The sequence below is a fragment of the Erpetoichthys calabaricus genome, chromosome 1, assembly GCF_900747795.2.
Source record: "Erpetoichthys calabaricus chromosome 1, fErpCal1.3, whole genome shotgun sequence".
NCBI lineage: Eukaryota > Metazoa > Chordata > Cladistia > Polypteriformes > Polypteridae > Erpetoichthys > Erpetoichthys calabaricus.
In genome coordinates, this window is record NC_041394.2 from 319,742,475 (window position 1) to 319,747,968 (window position 5,494).

A 5,494-nucleotide genomic window follows, 5' to 3' on the forward strand; every position below is an offset into this window, starting at 1 on the left:
AAGAAATTAGTTGGCTACTATTTATAACTTTTTGTATAAGTCTAATTTTTTTGCCTACTGCAAAAATGCATCTATATAAACTTCAAATATGTCTCCTGGCATTTTCTTTTTCAGAACATTTCTTCTTTTATTTGATTCATTTGTACAAGTAGAGAAACTGTTGGGCTGCCTGGCTGAAGTACTTTGTACATTTTTCAGCAGGGGTCCTCCCAGTTCAGGTCGTGGGGGTCCCCTGTAGTTGCAGGATTTTATTCTGACAAGTCACACTTACTTTTAATAGATAATAATGATTATAATGATAATAATTCTTTACATTTATATAGTACTAGGGAACTCCGCTCCCTGCTCGCTTCGCTTGCCAACCCCCCTGCCTGCGCTACATGCCAGCAACTTCACATCTTTACTGCTTGCTATTGGGACTTCACTTTCACCAAACAAAAAATCTTTTAATTCTCGCAAATAGGACTCTTCATTGGGAAGAAACACTACTTTTCCCTGATGGCAACACAAATTAGATGATCTACAAGTTTCCGAGTTAAAGTTTAAAGCCAAACAATATCTACATACATCTGTCATATCACCTATGTCCATATATTCGATCTCTTTTTGCTTTAACCTTTTCGTTAATATCGCATTGACTTTTGATTGCATGTTTGGAATTACATCGTGACAATGCTACCTATAACTGCCCATGAGTGAATATCGTTTTTTGTCTCTACACGAACTGTGTCTGACAATAGTATTCAAACAAATGAGAGATGACTGAACTGCATGCATGGTTGTAAATATTTTAGATGTGGGCAGGACTTTTCCAAATCTCTTTGCATAAAGTCTTGTCTCGCGGGACTTGAAATTTTCTCTTGTAGGATTTCACTTTCACCAAACAACAAATCTTTTAATTCTCGCGGATACACCTCTTCATTGGGAAGAAACACTACTTTTCCCCGATGGCAACACGAATTAGATGATCTACAAGTCTCCAACTTAAAGTTTAAATCCGAACAATATATTCAATCTCTTTTCGCTGTTCCATTATTTCACTGAGTAATAATTTCCGTTTGTTTGCGCTAATGCAATCTTTTCTATCATTTTTTTTTTGAGACTTTTGAATTTTCGTACTTCTATTATCTCTAACCTGCTCTGCATGTGTATTGCGCCAACGTTTTTGAATTCTTTATGATGTTCTACTTTGTCTTCTACTCTTTATCTTTTATTTCCGGCCCCAGGCGTGGTTAAATTTCTTGGCACAAAGTCTCGTTTCTCTTCCCAAGATTTTTTAATTATGATAGAGAGACTTTTCTCACTACTCAAAGCGCTCTCCACGTAGGGAGGACCTGGAAGGTGAACCCAAAATCTCCTTACTGCAAAGCAGCGGCACTACCACTGCGCCACAGTGTTGTTGTTTTTCAGTATTCAGAATGTTGCAAATCCACAAGAAATTTTTGTCTGTCCTAGCTTAACATGTCAACTTTGTGTTTTTTAAATTTGTACTGTCTATTCTATAAATAGTATCTAAATCCAGAAAGTTAAAGAGCAGAGCAGATACAGGCAAACGTGACATTGAAGGCTAAAGGACGTCAGCACCATATCTCAGTAATAAGCAGTGGATTAAATCGACAGAGCATTAAAAATGCAAGAGTAAGATAAAGAAGTCTCATTGTGTAGCACAAAAATGTTCAAAAATAGTCATGTTGTCACAGATTCATAGTACAGTGAAATTCTTAATTGTCTGACCAATATGCAACAGGCTGCCACTCTCTGGTGCTGTGATAAAGAAATTATTAAAGTACAGAATAATTATTTAATAGAAATCACAAATCTGCCTACCTGATGTACTCCTTAGCGCAGTTTCCGTGTTCAGTCATACTCTCCGTTCCTAAAACCCTTAGGAGGAAGAAAAAAAAAAAGTAGATTTGACTGTTGGTGTAAGACGTGGTGGCCTCACCCAGCACAGTGTCTAGAGTATGGTGTGATAGACACAAAACATCCTTTGAGCAGCAAACCTGTAAAGAAAACAACTTATTAACCAGAGAGAACCATCCAGACTCTTTCAAGCTAAAAGAAAGGCCACATATACTCAAACTAGAGCTCTTTGGGACAGTGGCGTGGAGAAGAGCATCTCTAAAGCTGCAACACAGCAGCAGAAGACCACAGCAAGTCCCAGCTCATGTCAGTTAACTGCTAAACCTGGACGATGGAAGCTTCTTAAAATGTTGCCGAAATGAAGCATCACAATTTCTGCTGCAAAGTGTGGACAGTGTGGTCAGAGTTTCACATAAACATCATGAGTTCATAGATTCATCCTGCTTTATGTCAATGGTGCAGGCTGATGGTGAAAGTGTAATAGTGTGGGGAATGTTTTCCTGGAACACATAATAACAACTGGAAATCATATGAATACTGCAGTGTACCTAAGTACAGTATTGCTATTGTCCAGGTCACAATCTGCAACTTTTTAAATGATAATATGCCATGTCACAAAACCATCATCTTAAGCTAGTTCCACCAACATGACAGTGACCTCACTTCACTCCAATGGCTTACACTGTCCCCAGGTCTCAATAAAATGGAACCTGTGCCAGCGCCACCATTAAGGCGAATTAGGTATTCACATAGGGCGCAGATCATAAAGGGTTGAAAAACTACCAAACAGTCAGTGGGCGCACTAATGAGTATGGCCTAGTGAGCAAAATAACCTGGCACCGGCACTGAACGGGGGCAAACTTAAGCTGAAGTAGAATGGGTGGGTGGGTTTGCAGCATTAACTGTGCGATGTCATTAAATCAATGTGGCCCACAATCCTGAAGGAGTGTTTCCAGCACACTGCTGAATTCTAGTCCCAAAGAATTTAGGGTGCTTTGCAGCCCAAAGTGGCTTCTACCTGGAACAAGATAGGTGAGTGGGTAGTGAATGCAAGAAAACTGAATGCAAATAATAGAAAGTTGGAACAAGTGAACAACTCCATTTGGATTCCTTTCACTGGGTTCTCTATGCTGTTAGGCTTTTTAAAACTTGTTTTATTATAGGATAGTTCTTCACACCACCAGCATATGTGTGCAGTTTACAATGAGGCCACAAGCAGTCCACCAAAAATATGGAATATTATTGTGCCAAAACTAAACGCAATCCAACCTGTTAACTATGGTGAAATACAATACATATGCAATGGGCTATTTCATTTTGGCATTTGAAAATTATATAGCCCACTTGTTTATGTATTGCATTTCAGTGTAGTAAAAATGTCGGATTGAATAAAATTTTGGCAGGAATAATATCCTTAAAAAAACATAGAGTTTTAAAAGATCCAAGTGTTATACTTTTGTTAACATTAATTTAGTAACACGTTTCAGCCACTAGATGGTGCCACTTGCCTACATAGCCCTCTCCAGTTTCTAACTTCTTTTTAAACCAGCGATCTCATACTTCAGTCCTGGAAGGCCTCAATGGCTGCAGGTTTTCATTCTAAACCTTTCTTTAATTAGTGTCCCATTTTTGCTGCTAATTAACTTCTTTTGAATTCATTTTAATAGACTTGCTCTTGAAGACTCAGACCCCATAATTGTTTCTTTTTCCTTAATTAGCAGCCAAACAAAAACCAGCAAACTGTGTCCATCATACAATATCTGAAAATAAAGAAAGATGAAGGACTTAGGAATCTTGATCTGTTCAGGTCCCCAAAACATTTTAACACTACTCCTAGAAAAGAGAAAAGCAACAATTTCGGAAATGTATGCTATTGCACAATCAGAGCAGCAGCAAGCTATGGAATTAAAGAATGGGTTATATTAGCAAGAAGACTTTGTGCCTAATCAAGCAACTGGTTGGAGTTAGAGGCCCTGACTTAGTTGTTCTTCTGTTAGCTCCCTCACTTCACATTTCATTTCTGTTTGGGTGTCAATTAAGGAAAAAAACAAGTCAATTAAAATGAAAGGAGAAGGAGTTAAATAGCAGCAAAACCAGGTCACTAATTAAGAAAAGGTATAGAATGAAAACCTGCAGCCACTGCAGCCCTCCAGGACTGGAGTTTGAGACCACTGGTTTAAACCAATTCAAGGGTGCAAGTCAAGAATCTCATCTCAGTAACACTGACCCTGGACTGGAATTGCTAAACTATTCTGTAAACAACTGGAACACAACCAAAAAATATCATTTTGTCCCAGGATAGACGGCACACATACTTACCTGCATTTATACACCAACAAAATACAATCACAAAACACTGATTTTAAGGATTATGGAAAGCAGAGTAATTACAGATAAACCGCAGGGCCATTGAGAGGACATAGAAATTCCACACAGACAGTCAAGTCCAGAGCCTTGTAGATATAAACCAGTGACAATAATCAGAATCCTGAAATACAACAGAATACATCAGTAGAAAAATACATTTTAAAATATTTCATTCCATTCCTAATGAGTAACAGTAGTTTATGCTTTATGCATCATGACAAATGTCTTCCAAGACATGTCAGGTAAAAAAGACAGAGGTGTCAGGATAAGGTTCTTCTTCTTCTTTTGGCTGCGCCCGTTAGGGGTCGCCACAGCGGATCATCTTCTTCCATATCTTTCTGTCCTCTGCATCTGGTTTTGTTACACCCATCACCTGCATGTCCTCTCTCACCACATCCATAAACCTTCGATTAGGCTTTCCTCTTTTCCTTTTCCCTGGCAGCTCTATCCTTAGCATCCTTCTCCCAATATACCCAGCACCTCTCCTCTGCACATGTCCAAATCAACGCAATCTCGCCTCTCTGACTTCGTCTCCCAACCGTCCAACTTGAGCTGACCCTCTAATGTACTTATTTCTAATCCTATCCATCCTCATCACACCCAGTGCAAATCTTAGCATCTTTAACTCTGCTACCTCCAGCTCGGTCTCCTGCTTTCTGGTCAGTGCCACCGTCTCCAACCCATATAACATAGCTGGTCTCACTACTGTCCTGTAGACCTCACTCTTGCTGATACCCGTCTGTCACAAATTACTCCTGACACACTTCTCCACCCATTCCACCATGCCTGCACTCTCTTTATCACCTCTCTTCCACAATCCCCACTACTCTGTACTGTTGATCCCAAGTATTTAAACTCATCCACCTTCACCAACTCTACTCCCTGCATCCTCACCATTCCACTGACCTCCCTCTCATTTACACACATGTATTCTGTCTTGTTCCTACTGACCTGCATTCCTCTCCTCTCTAGAGCATATCTCCACCTCTCCAGGGTTTCCTCAACCTGCTCCCTACTATTGCTACAGATCACAATGTCATCAGCAAATATCATAGTCCATGGGGACTCCTGTCTAATCTTGTCTGTCAACCTGTCCATCACCACTGCAAACAAGAAAGGGCTCAGAGCCGATCCCTAATGTAATCCCACCTCCAACTTGAATGCATCCGTCACTCCTACTGTAGACCTCACCACTGTCACACTTCCCTCGTACATATCCTGTACAAGTCTTACGTACTTCTCTGCCACTCCCGACATCCTCATA